General features: G+C 40.8%; 1 protein-coding gene across 2 annotated transcripts in view; it reads left to right on the top strand.

Annotated features, from left to right (window-relative positions):
* Positions 1-16,388, top strand: part of LOC117223626 (ATP-binding cassette sub-family G member 4) — a 40,859-nt gene that overhangs the window by 9,112 nt on the left and 15,359 nt on the right. Inside the window, exon 1 of one of the 2 annotated variants that reach the window (XM_076518961.1) lies at positions 14,721-14,924. The exons of the other annotated variant lie outside the window; for it this stretch is intronic. The gene's annotated coding sequence lies outside the window, so the exon portion shown is untranslated. Of the gene's footprint in view, positions 1-14,720; positions 14,925-16,388 lie in introns of those variants that run through there. 2 annotated transcript variants of the gene reach the window in all.

The following is a 16,388-nucleotide window of genomic DNA, read 5'->3' on the forward strand; positions in this document are numbered from 1 at the left end:
ATAGGACACAAAGTTTCAGCAGAAACAAAATAGGGCACAAAGTTTCAGTAGATTGAATATTTTATTCTGATAATGTAAAGCATAAAAAATGTAATAATTTTTATTTCCATTTTGCAGAAACATCCACGGTCTAGCAATGGCTGCTTCTTTTTGTCGCACGAGTTTATTTCATATATGTATACATATACATATGTATACACTTCAGATCGGCGACGGTCGCGCAACAGCCGTGCCGTTAGGCTCGAAAAATCTAAACGAAAGTTGTCCAATCATCGATGCTGTTCTTTCGATCCTCGTCGACGATCATTTCTCGCGTCAAGTGGAACACGGTGTACATATATTGTCGCGTACCACTTACTCGATCGAGGCTGCTAATTACCAAGCAAGATGGAACATTAAACTATTTTTCTATGCCACTGAGCGGTAAGTAATCGCGCTCGCTAATGAGACAGCGCGATTGCGACGGAAATCCGCACGTGTAACGGTGAAAAATGATTACGGGAATTTAACTTTAGTTATGGAGGGTGTTCTTGTAAATAACTGGTGCGTGCGGTGTAATGACTAACTTTATTGGATAAGTCGCGTAGAATCACTTCCGGGATAGCGTGTCGTCGAAGCAAGAGAGGTATCAGAGGTATCAGAGGTATGAGGTATGAGAGGTATGAGAGCGAGCGTCTCACTACTGCTCTTTTTATATTATCCTGTTTGCCCCCGGCAAGGGCTCTGGACACCCCCTGATTGGTTGACCCGCGAATGGGTTTTCCCAATCAGCGTTGTCCATCTCCTTCTCACCGCCTTGTCCCTTACGCCCTGAGCGCGTCCTGTTTTGGGACCGCGTGGTGATCGGAGTGGGTGCGTTTTTTATGATGTAACGGCCTGGGTTTTCCTCAGGGCTGTTGCGCTCGGACGTCCGGCGTTCGGGTCCGTTTTGCGTGCCCTTCGGAATTTCCGCTTATTTATGACGGTCTCGTTGACTATCGAGAATCAGGTAAAAAAACTCTATTGGTTTATTGCCATCCGGACAGGAAACAGCTTACTCAAAGATAGCCTTTTCGAAGGAGAGTCATAAATATGCTAGTCGTTTGCACGAGAAATAAATCTTTTCTTATGCGCGCCGACTGGCCGCTACATAACTTATTATTATTATAAATGATAATAAATTACTATGTAAATAATAATAAGTTGCTATATAAATAATAATAAATTACTATATAAATATTAATAAGTTGTTACATAAATAATAATAAGTTGTTATATAAATAATAATAGATTACTGTATAAATAATAATAAATTACTATATGTATAATAATAAGTTGCTATATAAATAATAATAAATTACTATATAAATAGTAATAAATTACTATATAAATAGTAATAAGTTGCTACGTAAATAATAATAACTTGCTATATAAGTAATAATAGATTACTGTATAAATAATAATAAATTACTATATAAATAGTAATAAGTTGCTACATAAATAATAATAACTTGCTATGTAAATAATAATAAATTACTGTATAAATAATAATAAGTTGCTATAAATAATAATAAATTGCTATAAATAATAATAAATTATTATAAATAATAATAATCAACAATTTCAATAATATATTTCAATATAGCTTATAGAAATTATTAATGACAGATGCAAAGGAACTTGCATTTAGCTTATTATAACCGATGAAAATGATTTTATGGCGCGTAAAGAATCGCGGTTCGACAGAAATTGTTCGGTTTAATAAAAATTGTTAAGTTAAAACGAAGCAGTTAAGTTCGATTTAACCAGAATTTTCCGATTCTTGGCTCGTGATAAAAATCGAAATTGACGGGGATTCTACGCGTTATTTTTGCTATACGGAATTTCTCGTCTGTGCGGAAGAACGTGTGTCTCCTCCTTATCACGGTTTCCAAAACATTATCCGCGCGTAAATAGATAATTACGCGAGGATCCGCGCGATTCGACAGAAATACCGTATGACGAAAAAAAAGAAAAAAATAGGCGGAAGTCGTTTCTGACTTAATCCCGAGATTAAGTTTAATCTGACCTTTTAACGTGTGTGTGTGTGTTAATCGGCCGGCAACGGGACGACGATTTCTTCGATCCCCGACGAAATATCAAACAACTTGTTTCCGAATTGTTTCCGAGGCTCGTCCGTTTCAAGAATCATTATCAGGGAGCCAATAACATTGACCTGTACCACTTGGCGATTTTCGTATCTCGGAATTGCACGACGCACGGGTGGTTAGTTTTCATTGAAAAAGCGGAAGAAAGCCTGTAACAATTGAAATTATATATTCAAGCCTTACCTTTTCATTTTATATTACTGGCTTTGATATATTTGGGTATTTGTTGGGATAGAATGATGAAAACAAAAAAAAGACAGTGTTTCAATTGTTCGTAAATGAATTTTTAAAAAATACAATTTTTGTTTTCAATTCGACCCAATTAAATTGAACATCCTCTCCATTTTCATGTTGCGAACATTATTTATGTATTAATTATACATAAATATATTATGTATATATTAATGTATTATTTTATTATATATATTAATATACATATTATATAATTATATATATTATTATTATATTATTATATTATATAATGTTATAATATATTAATGCATATACAATTAATATATATAATATAAATTATGCATCATGTGGATATTTTTAAAAACTAACATTTTTCTGCTTTTTGTACGTAAACCACTGTACGACCCGACACTGACGTCACAGATTCGTTACATGATATCTAATTATCGCGCATGAAATATTCAATTGCTGCGGGACAAAAATCGTATCCTATTTTCAATCCTCGTCGACGCCTTAGAAACTCTTTCGCACTGTTTAGTCATGCAGATGATTGCTATATTCCGTTTTAACAATTGTAGGCCGCTAATTATTTCTCACCTAGTCGTATCCATTCGAGGATGGACACCCATTTGCGTTAACGATCGCAATTAATTTTTTTTTTCCAACCGGCTCGTTCCGTTCCAGGGTCTCAATTAATGCGTGGAAATTTATTCGGTAGCATTAAAGCGAGATGTCAATGAGCGATCAATCGATGCAAATGTAGCCGTTTGAAATTATCGATGAATCTCATTAACACTGAAGCTTAATGCATCGGTCAAACCGACCGGTTTTCATATTTTCCGTCTGAATATCGCTGAAACGATTGGATCTTCATTATTATATAATTACAATTGGATCGATCGTTTAAATTTCTCAATTGGAGCAGACGTTGCGATAAAAAGCGGTTCAATTAAAGCAGTTTCATTAAAGTAGTTTATAAAAGCGACATCATTTATATAGCGTCGGTCATTTTTAGTGCTCGGCAGGTTCGGCGTCGAAATAAATAAAGAAATAAACGAACGATGTTCGTAAATGCGAACGCGTATTTGTCAAGGAACGTTGCTAAATAGTACGTTAATCCAAAAATTCGTTCAATCGGAAAAATCGTTGTTTAATTTTCCAAGCTCGACGCGTCGATCGTCGTTGTTTATTTTCCAAATTGCATCGACGCGACGCTTTCTCGTGTCCGAAGCGACGCATAGTTGTACGCGGAGATAAATATCGTGCGCAGGAGCTACGTCCGCATTCATTTCACGCGTCAACGATATTTATTGGCTGAAAGTACCGCAAACAGCGCTTTCGAAATTCTTCGAATATTAATTTCACTGTCCAGCATTCGAGCTGCACACGTTCCTTGTGCGCGAGTCCATCGAATCCGCGCTCTAGTTACACGCGTTAATAGCTTGAAAGGGGTGATTCCTGAGGTGATTCGAAGCAACTTTTTCCTCTACAAAAATTTTCTCCGAGGCACCGTTAACGAGTTATTAACGAAAAACAGTGACCAATGAGAGGCGAGCTCGGCTGGCGCGAGGCGACCGAGCCAATGAGCGGAACTGGGCTCCGCGCGCTGGTTGGCTGGGCCGCCTCGCGTCAGCCATACTCGATTCTTATTGGTCACTGCTCTTTCGTTAATAACTCGTTAACGGTACCTCGGAGAACGTTTTTGTAAAGTAAGAACTTGCTTCAAATGATCCGAGGAACCCGCCATTTCCAGATTACATGGTTTCTTTACATCACGCTTTTCAACAAAATTCGTGCTTTCAGAGATCCGATATTTTGAGAAAAATTATTCAAGTTAAAGAATAATAGTTATAGAATAATAATTGTCAATTTATTAGGCGTAAAAGATTTTATTTTCTCTGTCAAAGTTCGCTTTCGTCGAGAGACTGCAGTGCTGCCTACACTTACCCTATATCAAGTTTCAGTGAACTATCAAATGGCCAGTGCGAAGAGTCGGCTACGGAGACATTTGTCATTTGTTCCGTAACTCCGACGGCTCCGCTGCGGAGCCAAATGTTTTTAGCATACGTTATCGTCGGCGTTAGCAATTGTTATCTGTAGTTAAAACGTGCTAAGTCTGTACCGTTACGATTAAACCATTTTTTGACCTTTTCTATGGTTAGCAACACGGAGAAAAATAAATATTACGATGAGAATTTAGAGCCGAGCGATACCGAAGACGTATTTGATTTTGAAGAGTTAAAAGACATTGTGGGAGACAATGTTGGTTATAATTCTGACACTTCGAATAGTAGTAGCGAAATTATACTACCAAAGAGACGAAGAATGAGAATTATTGAAAGCGAAAGCGAAGATTCGTTACAAGACTCAGACGAATGGCGCGATGTTACAGAAGAATTACATATTCCAGATAGAATACCTTTCAGCGTATTGCCACAGGTCATTGGACCACAAGTTCCTACAAACATCGAACAGCCGATACAATATTTTAAATTATTTTTCACGGACGAATTGGTAAATGAAATTATAAAGGAAACCAACGATTACGCAGAAAATTTTCTAAACTTGAAAGAAATATCTGGTAACTCTATTTGGCAAAGCGAATACTGTGACACTTGTTCAAGTAAACCCAGAATGCACATGGGAGATCGTTATCAAAGGTGTCGCACCATGGTGAATTACAAAATTGAAAATAAAATCGAATGCATTCGCAAGGACGTGTAATCTTTTCCGCTCGAAATAAGACTTCCTTTATCTCAGGCGCTCCGCTCCAAAAATGTGCCGGAGTTGCTGATAGGCAGTACTCGAGAAACGCGCGGAGCGCTCCACCGACAAGTTAATCCATATTAGTGCAACAATAACAGATCCATCCGGTCTAATAATAATTTCTCTCGTCGATCTAAGCGCGAGATTGGATGCGCCACGGCAGAATAATATTTACCCTACGATTGTACATAACGTAAAGTAGCAACGCCGAAGCATACTTACGCATCGAATAGTTTGCACACTCACCGATTTATACATATTGACAATAAACGCGTGAGTCAACCGGGACATCTTTTTTCCGGCCGCGTGGATCGACTTTGGTCCATTGCGTCGGCTAGAGCTCTTCTTCCGATAATTTGTTGCGCGCGTATCTGGTATGTTCTCTGCGTAAACAGTGCCTAATTAATTGAGACTGCGAGAGAGCACGATGCGCTCTCTCTCTCTCTCTCTTTCTCTCTCGGAGAGCCCGTCAGCACGTGCGCGCATTTCGATTAACACGCTCGGAATTCGACAAATTGTCGAGCGCCCGAGAGAATAAAAGGCTCTCTCTGTTCGCGAGCGTAATTAGGCTCGTTAATCGGCGAATGTGATTACGTAGGAGCGTAATTGGGTGATTCGATTATTTCTTTAACGACGATTAGTCTTCGTTGACGCAAATCTTGACGTTTTCTCGCAATTCGACGCAAACTCGGGATCGCATTTCAGCAAACCGTCCGTCCGTCCGTCGTTGCACAACTGCTTGGAACACGAAAAATATTGTGACAAAAAATATTGTCGCAAAAATATCATGAATTCTCGGCGTCGAAAAGGTGCGTTCTCGGTCAGAGGTTGTTTTTGGTCGGTGATATTTGCGAACCGAGGTGTAATGAGATCCCGGTGTAATTACTGGATCCTCGTGCAAAATAAAAATTCTCCTAAAAATATTAGGAGTTAGGGAACAAGTTCGTAGCGTTTTTATATTTTCTTTTATTTTACAACGATTGTTGTTGTTGCTGTTCGACAAAGTGTATAATATTCATTCGATAGAGCTCTTTCTGCTCTACAAAAGCGTGCTAATCGTCTTCTTTTTGAGTAATTTAATTCTTTATTACTTTCGAGGCTTATCAAATGGAATATCCCAGGAGGTGAAAAGCAACATGTTCGACAGCTTCTCTTCTTCGCTTTTCATCGAGGCCAAAAAGCTGCCGAAGCAGCCCGGGTCATTTCCAACGTACACGGAGAAGGTGTCGTAGGCGAGTCTACAGCACGGAAATGGTTTGCGAAGTTCAAAAATGGCGATTTCGACGTCGACGACACGCCCCGCGGCGGAAGACCTTCCGAATTCGACGAAGAACAGTTTCGAAGCACTTTTGAAGGAGGACGGTCACCGAACAAGTCGTGAATCGGCCGAAAAAAATGAACTGCGATCATAAAACGATGTCTCGATCGTCTTCGTTCAATGGGATTTGCCGAAAAATTGAGAGCCTGGGTGCCTCGCGAGCTTGACGAAAACAACAAAGAAAATCGCCTTCAAATAAAAAACGCTACGAACTTATTCCCCAACCCAATAAATCGTTCCTTTCGATAATTTCGACGAGTTTCGCGAAATCCTGCGCGCGCGTTCGTAATTTTACGTTTTAGTTGTGTGCGTGTTGTTTTTCGCGAATAAACAGTATCTGTGATCTAGAAATTATGTATGTACTCCGCTCCAGTTAACCGGCGTTTCGTTACGGTTAACCTTTAACGTTCCGCGCTAATTAACAATCTTTAACCAACGCAGCTTGAACTCGTGCCAATGTCGATGATGGACGTTTATGGTCCAGTTTGCTAATATCGCGCAAAAACGACGATTTGCGTACCAGGATGACGAACCGTTCCCGCTGGAGTCGCGATTGAATATCGACAATAACTTCCATTTGACGTTCGCTTTGAATATTCATAGCGAAGCTGGTTATAAAGGACGGTCTCTTTAATCCGCTCGTCAACCGCGAATCGGTTGAACTTTACGACTTTTATTGCATACTAATTACTAAATTTCCGTTTCTGCAACACGGTATCACTCTCGCCCGACGTAGTTTTAAAGCCCCCGAAGGGACATAATCTTGCAACGAAAACTGGTATCCGCCGCTCGTTTCCACGCGACCGGTTACACGCCAATTTATTTTATTCGACTCCGCTTTAAGTGAATTTATTATCTTAATCATCGACACGTCTCGACGCTCGTCGCGCGATAAGATTTTAAGGTCGTCGGATAGATGTTATCGTTTTGTGTGCAGACTGTCCAACCGAGTCTGTCCGGCTCGACGGTTTCGGTCGCCGCGTCAATAATTGCAACAATTTCCGGAAACTGAAGCATCGGATCGAGTCGTAAATCACTTCCGTTTCTTTATAAGACATTCATTTCGTTTCCTTTTTTTTATCTAATTATCTTGTATTTTTATTTGATTCGCAAAGGCTCGTTGAAATTAATATTATATAATTAAAAAATATTATTTAATTTAATTTCATTTAATAAATTTAATTTAATTAATATTATATATATATTTTTAAAATATATGTATATTCCAAAATTATATTATTTCCGAGAAACAACGGGTTCCTTAGATCATTTGAAGTAACTTTTTCCTTAGCCAAAATGCGTTCCATGGCTTCGTTTACGAGTTATCAACGAAAAACACTGGCCAATGAGAGATCGCGCACGGCTGACGCCCCGCCCCGGAACCGCCGCCGCTACGCCGGACGGCCGGCGCACGAAATTTGTAACCGATCGCGGTGGATCCTCGAAGCGTAAAACGGCAATGGATTACCGTAAAACGCGAGATTTCGATCGTTTCTGTGTAAAACAGCGTTGCATGTCGCCACCACGCGAAAGCAGCCGTCCAGGGACTAGACATTTCCAGAATAACGGTAGAGAGAAAGTTGTTTCGTCGGTCTTTCGGACGGCCACATTTTCCTAGAATTTTGAAGACTTCCGTTGCTCGAGACGCTGCCCGACATTAACGTATTTACGAACTGTTAATCGAACGTTTCTGTTGTTAACCCTTCGCACCCGAAGCCAAATTAACGCAAAATTTAATATACAGGGTGTCCCGAAAATGTCTCGCAATCCGGAAATGGGAGGTTCTTGAGGTCATTTGAAGCAACTTTTTCCTTTGCGAAAATTTTCTCCGAGGCTTCGTTTACGAGTTATTAACGAAAAACACTGACTAATAAGAGGCGAGCTCGGCTGGCGCGCGGCGGCCCAGCCAACGAGCGCACGGAGCCCAGTTCCGCGCATTGGCTCGGCCGTCTCGCGCCGAATGATCTCGTCTTTGATTGGTCACTGTTTTTCGTTAATAACTCGTAAACGAAGCCACGGATTGCATTTTCGCTAAGGAAAAAGTTGCTTCAAATGACCCCAGGAATCCCCTACTTTCGGATTGCGAGACATTTTTGGGACACCCTGTAGTTTTTCTGACCCATCGTATTTCCATTTTATATAATCTAGTGCATTTCGAACATATGAAATTGAATTTTGTGACCCGTGCAACAGTTACGCTTTCGACAGTTCTTTAAATATAAACAAAGTTGATTGATAAAATTATTTTGAAACAGGACGTAACAGTTTTTAACGACGCCTCGGAGTCGCCAATCGAGCGCAAAGGGTTAAAATAATCCAACACTCGGCCATGTTTATCACGTACACTCTCTAATTGCTCTGCTTTTGCGCGGAAATGAGACACTCTTCGTTATCGATGCACGTGGGTACAATTAGTTCGCCGAGCGAACGATGCAGGTTCAACGCAGCCGTAAACAAATCCATTATTAAATGATATCGTGGTTTTACGCAGCGCGATTATTACAATTTTGCGGCTGGCAACGCCCGTGCAGAATGAGCCAGCAGGTTCAGTGGCAAGTTCTTTTGTCGATCGCCGGCAATTATGTGATACAATACAGATGTAAGAGACACGTAACTGTCTTATATAATTCTTACATTTTACTGCGATTAGTAATTGCTCTTCAATCCTAATTTGTATGAAAAACCTGTTTTTTTTCAATGTACATATTTACTATTCGAAGGAATAAGATAAATGCTCGTTAACAAAATCGACTGGATCAAAAACAAAATTCTGAAATTCGTTAACAGAGTTTGAGAATATTTTTATATTGTATAGATGTTATACAAATTATTAAGAGAGAAAAGACACTGTTGTTTGACTCGCATTTCATTCTCTCTTTTTTCTCAATTATGTCATTCCCACAACTAATTATAATTTTTATTCGACTAAAAGAATTTTCTGCAATTGTTGCAGAATTTCAATTTTCAAAAAAATTTTCATTGAAAGTTGAACAGGGTAAACTAAAATTATTATATTATTCCTACAACTAATTATAATTTTTATTCGACTAAAAGAATCTTCTGCAATTGTTGCAGTTCAATTTTATTCCACGCCTATCTCAAGCAATTAACAATTTTCGCTGAAAGTTGAACAGGGTTAAATTGAAATTATTATATTATTCCCACAACTAATTATAATTTTTATTCGACTAAAAGAATTTTCTGCAATTGTTGCAGAATTTCAATTTTATTCCACGCCTACCTCAAGCAATTAAAAATTTTCACTGAAAGTTGAACAGGGTTAAATTGAAATTATTATATTATTCCCACAACTAATTATAATTTCCATTCGACTGAAAATCGTGAAGCAGATAAATTTTATTCCACGCGTACCTTAATCGATAAAAAGTACTCGTCGAAAGTTGCACAGCGTGAAATGAAATTATAACATTATTCCCGCGAAGCAATTACGATTCTAATTAGTCAGCGATCGAGGGAACATGGAAACGGCGAACAGTTCTCCGGGCGGAAACGGCGATCGTTGAACTTGAATTCGCGGCGTCCCGCTGAAACTGCGGCGCACGAATCGGATCTGCGATCATCTCCGTTGGACTTTCATTGTTGATTCACCGCGCGCGATAAGATTCGCGGGTGTACTTCGACCGGAGCCCCGTATTATGAATCACATCTATCAACAAAACGGAACGCGGCAAGGTTCGCGAACGAATAAAAATACTGTTTACCACCACGCGACACGTGGTATTTTAATTTGTCACAGATAAAAAGCTGCGAAGATTCTGCACAAATTAGCTGCGATTCGATCGTGTACTTCGATACACTGCGTCAACGACGCTGATCAAAAAGAAAATGCGAGGCGATTCAGCTTGCATCGGCGGTCAAGGCGTTTATCGTCGGGAGGCAGAAATTTCCTACAACATCGATGTGACGTCATCGTCCGAGTTTCGTCGTCGGTGACCTGTGCTCTCGCGGACAATTGTTTATCGTACTCACCGGTATATTCCCTGTAATTGTTCCTCGTTTTTTGCAGTCGCCGATTGCCAACGATTACAAAAACCGAGCCGCAAGACTCGAATTAATCGTATCTTCCCTTTCCAAATTGTCCATTTTTGTGCACAATCCGAGCGTCGATTAGGGAGAATTTACTGTACGCCGTTTCTAATTCCAAGATTCCCTAAATGACCCGTTTCTACTTCGTCCGATATAAATTGTTACAGCTTCCCGCGTGCCGTGTCTCTGAACAATTTCTCCGACGAAAATGAATTATACAGCAATATAGTAGAGATTTCAGGCTTTAAAATGAGTTTAGTTTCGTTGTTCCACGATTTTTATTCGCGGAGTTACGGTATTTTGATTATCGTCGATGTTTCGGAGGTTAGAAATTTTGCGCGAAGTCTGGAACGAGGTTCCCCATCCATGTGTCGCAAATTGTTAAAGGAATCGACGGACGGTATCCGAAAATAGACACTTCGGGCTTTAAAATGAGCCGAGTTCCATTGCTGTACGATCTTTTTGCACGAAGTTATAGCTGTTCGAGTAGCAACAAATTTTTCGAAAATTTGAAACATCGACGAAAGTAGCGAACGGCTCGTTTTTGTAGTTACCGATTGTCAACAGCTATAAAAACGTGCCGCGAGGCTCGAATTAATCGTATCTCCCCTTCCCAAATTGTCCATTTTTGTGCACAATCCGAGCGTCGATTAGGGAGAATTCACTGAACAGTAAAATAACAGTTTGTTTTCTTTCGCAACGCGTCGAATAGGTCGAAAATATTGTGACAGCGTTGTTTGGCGGCGACTGAAGAGATGTAGCATTCGGTGGGGAAAGGAGAGGGGGTGCGCGTTTCGTCCGGGACCCGCTAGAGGACTCATGGGTAAGGTTATACTAGCGGGTCCTTGCCTTGGATGTTGGGATGTCGGAAGGACGAACGAAGTTTGCATACGTACGAACCGAGGCGCATCGATCACGTCGTTCGACGGCGGCTGGAGGAAACCGTCACAAATCTTTCCGCTGTTTTCTGTTCCACCTACACGGAGTAACGGAGTACTTGTTGAATGCATAAAATCGAAGCGTGCACGACATGGATAAAAATAGGGAAGGCTCGCTATTAACGCACCGATGCGAAAGCCCGGCAACCATATTTTAAATAAGATCGGACAGGCGCACTTCCCGCTGGCGGGGGAGTAGTCGGAGTTATCAGCGGAGTTTTCGTTCCTCGTTAGGACGATCGCTGCTTCGTAAATAAAACCATAAGCTCTGTGTATGTATGTATATCGTTCTCTGGCTGAAAAGAGAGCAAGTGTATGCGCGCGCGCGCGCGTGCGGCGCGGTGGACATCGTGCACGGAGGGGCATCAACGACATTGAAACGCGCTCGATGAGAGCAAACTTCCTCAAAGAGAACAAAGTAACCTATCTTTCTCGCGGCCGATAACCGTAATCTTGTTTATAGAATTAAACGGCAATCATTGTTTCAGAGCGCGGTCGGACTCTCGTCCCAACGTGCGTTCGACTCTCTCTCTCTCTCCCTTCCCTCCCCCCTCGGCACGAATTCCGTCGCACTAATTGCACCGAAAGCGTCCGGCTCGAAACGTATGTACATATTTGCGAATACGCTGATTTCTCTGAGTCTATAATTTCGAATCTATAATTATTCGCACCGCTGTATCACCCAGCCACAATTGTTGCGTCAACAATTATAAAAACGAGGCGCGAGACTCGTGTCTCCTCTTCCCAAATTGTTCACTTTTTTTTTCGCACAATCTGAGCGTCGATTAGCAGACTGTACTTCTTATCGTGGTTTATCGATCACAGCTAAATACACTTGGATCACGATCGCGCGCAATGTAATTTCGTACACGCGATGTGCACGCGGAAAGAACTGTTACGATTAAATAACGGCGATGAATTATTCAGAGGACGGATACACTCGATCGAGAATACAATCGAATACAATCATCGATCTAGTACTCGAACCACGGATCACCGTTTTGTCGAAACGCTTGTTTTAGTGTGCTTGACACTTCAACGGCCGGAATCACGTACACGTGACTTCGCGAAAATTTGAATTATAACGATCTATTTAGTGTGACTTTTTGACGAGTACATCATAATTATATTATTAACCAAATTCGTTCTGTTTATGTTTGTTGATAAGGTATATCATAATTGCGCTGTTAAAAGAGTGTATTATAATTACACTATTAATACTTTGGCCGCCGCGTCAAGGTTATATTAGAAGCATTAGAAAATTAGAAGCATTTAAAGAGTTTAGAAATGATTTAAAATTATTATACAAGGCGTCCCGAAAATGTCTCGCAATCCGAAAATGGGAGGTTCCTGAGGTGATTTGAAGCAACTTTTTCCTTTGCGAAAATTTTTTCCGAGGCTTTGTTTACGAGTTATTAACGAAAAACTCTGACCAATAAGAGGCCAGTTCCGCTCATTGGCTCGGCCGTCTCGCGCCGAATGATCTCGCCTCTGATTGGTCACTGTTTTTCGTTAATAACTCGTAAACGAAGTCGCGGATTGCATTTTCGCTAAGGATAAAGTTGCTTCAAATGACCTCAGGAATCCTCTACTTTCGGACTGCGAGACATTTTTGGGACACCCTGTATAAAGGAACAGGCGTCTACGTAGCGTCAGTGTTTTGCAATTTTGTGTTTGGTTATTTGCCCGAGGATATTTGAACGCTGTGGACAACAGAACCGTGCACTCGAAGACCGTCGAAGTCGTAGCGCGCTAACGTAAACAATGCAACTAACACATTCTGTATTTGTTATCTTTTCGATCGTTCTTATTGAACAAAACTCGAAGTGTTTACAAACTAATAGTACGCGTATTAAGACAAACGCTATCGCGCTGTTTAGCGTTTTCGACTGTGTTTTGTTTCAATGACCTCTGGGACCCAAACGGCTAAACAAGTTTTCTGAACGTCACTGACGTTTGTCGCTTTGTGAGAACAACAAGATCGGATAATTTTAGACGTAAGTAAATTCTTCCTAATTGACCTTCAGCTTGGTGACAGAAATGGACAATTTTAGGAAGAGGAATACGATTACAGTAAATACAGTAAATTCTCCCTAATCGAAAAATGGACAATTTGGGAAGGGGAGATACGATTAATTCGGGTCTTGCGGCCCGTTTTTATAGTTGTTGACAATCGGTAACTATAAAAACGAGCCGTTCGCTACTTTCGTCAATGTTCCAAATTTTCGAAAAATTTGTTGATACTCGAACAGCTATAACTTCGGGCAAAAATATCGTACAGCAATGGAACTTGGCTCATTTTAAAGCCCGAAGAGTCTACTTTCGGGCACCGTGCGTCGATTCCTTCAACAATTTGCGACACATGGATGGGAAACCTCGTTCCAGACTTCGCGCGAAATCTCTAACCTCCGAAACATCGACGATAATCAAAATACCGTAACTTCGTGAATAAAAATCGTAGAACAACGAAACTAAACTCATTTTAAAGCTTGAAATCTCTACTATATTGCTGTATAATTCATTTTCGTCGGAGAAATTGTTCAGAGACACGGCACGCGGGAAGCTGTAACAATTTATATCGGACGAAGTAGAAACGGGTCATTTAGGGAATCTTGGAATTAGAAACGGCGTACAGTAAATTCTCCCTAATCGACGCTCGGATTGTGCACAAAAATGGACAATTTGGGAAGGGGAGATACGATTAATTCGAGTCTTGCGGCTCGTTTTTATAGTTGTTGACAATCGGTAACTATAAAAAAATGAGTCGCAAGGCTCGTTTAATCGTATCTCTTCTCCCCAAATTGTCCATTTTTGTGCACAATCCGAGTGTCAATTAGAGAGAATTTATTGTGTACGTTGAGTGACAATTGAGAGTATTTACTGTACTCATTCGTGTGGTAAATGCATGAAATCTGCAGTCTAATAATCGCAAAAGGATTGACTCGTCAGACTTTGGCGTGGATGATGTCAAGTGAAGCGGATTTCCCGGATTTCTTGTCTAGTCACGGTGAAGGAACCACCACAATGCCAGCGAATACCCGGAAGCAGCGCCGAGTCACCGTCGACGCCACAATGGAATATCCGGTTATGATAATGAATTGGAATCGGGGGCCCTCGCAGCGGTCATCATCTCGGCCCTACTCTTCGACCGGGACGTAATCTCCCCCCACGCCCCGGCCACGTGGGCCCCGGCCATACGGAATTGTAATCAGAAAGTTCCAAGTCCGGCAACCTTCGCGTCTCTCGATCGTGGATCGAGATCAATCTAATCTAATCGGGAATGAAGAGCAAGCTTTCGCTAGATTTCGCGAAGTCCATTCCGTCGGCTGACAGTTACACGTTATCGTTCCGTACGACGATAACGAAAGAACGCGAGATCTTTAGTTTTCGCGTTTCGATCGTCTGGTTTCTGTTTTTTACGTGAATGTCAACGGAGCGCAGCCATTGATCGATCGATCGATCCGTCAACTCTCCGCGCGATCGTTTTCCAAGACGAGGACCGAGACGAGGACGATGATTGTTGGACCGATGTGAAAGGTGAAAACGAACCGTTTCGCTTTAATACCGAGTGCATTGAGTCAGTGGTTTTATAAATAGGACGAATTTCTCTCTTGTATTCGAGGAATACAAATGTTAATCGTGACTGTAGATTTGTGTGCAGCTTGTATATACAGGGTGTCCCAAAAATGTCTCGCAATCCGAAAGTGACGGATTCCTCGGGTCATTTGAAGCAACTTTTTCCTTTACAAAAATTTTCTCCGAGGCACCGTTAACGAGTTATTAACGAGAAACAGTGACCAATGAGTGGCGAGCTCGGCTGGCGCGAGGCGACCGAGCCAATAAGCGGAACTGGCCTTCGTGCGCTGGTTGGCTGGGCCGCCTCGCGTCAGCCGTACTCGATTCTTATTGGTCACTGTTTTCCGAGGAACCCGCCATTTCCGGATTACGAGACATTTTTGGGACACCCTGTATGTACATATTTACACACGTGTTCCCCTGGATTTTAGACGTGCATCATAAATGCACATTGAAGATTGCAATTGTTAGACCGTGGATTTTTGTGGAAAATAAAAATCGTCTGCGTCGATTGCAAGGAACAGAGACTCATTGCGGCTCGTTTTTATAATTGTGGACAATTTATAACTATAAAAATAAACTGCAAGGCTCGAATAATCGTATCTCCTCTTCCCAAATTGTCAATTTTTGTGCGCAATCTAGGCGTCAATTAGAGAGACATTACTGTAGTACTCGAGAAACGCGTGGAGCGCGATTGTGTACGTCGATTTTTATTAAAGTAACAATTTCTTTATCTAAAAATAACGCTAAAATGAATAGTTTATTATTAATTACTCAATAAATGAATTAAAACTGCGATTGCAGTTACTTGTACGTCATAAATGATCAATATTAAACATATAAAAAATGATGGGATTAATTTTTAGAAGATCGCACACTATAAAATGTTAGATTTTATTACTTTCATAAAATACCGCAGAATTTTATGTAACTCAACCTTAACTTAACTTACCCTAACCTAACCCTAACTCAGCTTGCCTAATTCCCCCATAAATGCGTGCGGTCTAGTAATTATCTGCGCGTCTGAGATAGGAAAAGAAAAAAAACTCGCGTAAGTGATGGCATCGTCTAGTACCTAACCATCGGTGAGAACAGATTATTGAATTACCATTGGAGCAAAAAGCGTATTAATTGCAGTTTACGGCAACAGCATATCGATTATCTAACGTGGCACGATCGAATAGAATGATTGATAAATTAGTTCGCCGACGGTAATGTTAATAGACAATCTTAATAAATATAAATTATCCGGCAGAGGATGATAGATCAGAATGATCCGTTAATCGGTATGCCCCGTTAGCTTGTTTGTTGTTGACGATCGACGCGGACGGTTTACTTGCCGCGAACGTTTCCCGTATTTTTCCGCGTGCCATGGCAAACGCTTCGGTTCGGAACTGTTGAAATCTTCGTCGACCGTGACCCAAA

This window comes from Megalopta genalis, chromosome 1, assembly GCF_051020955.1.
Source record: "Megalopta genalis isolate 19385.01 chromosome 1, iyMegGena1_principal, whole genome shotgun sequence".
In the NCBI taxonomy this organism is placed as follows: domain Eukaryota; kingdom Metazoa; phylum Arthropoda; class Insecta; order Hymenoptera; family Halictidae; genus Megalopta; species Megalopta genalis.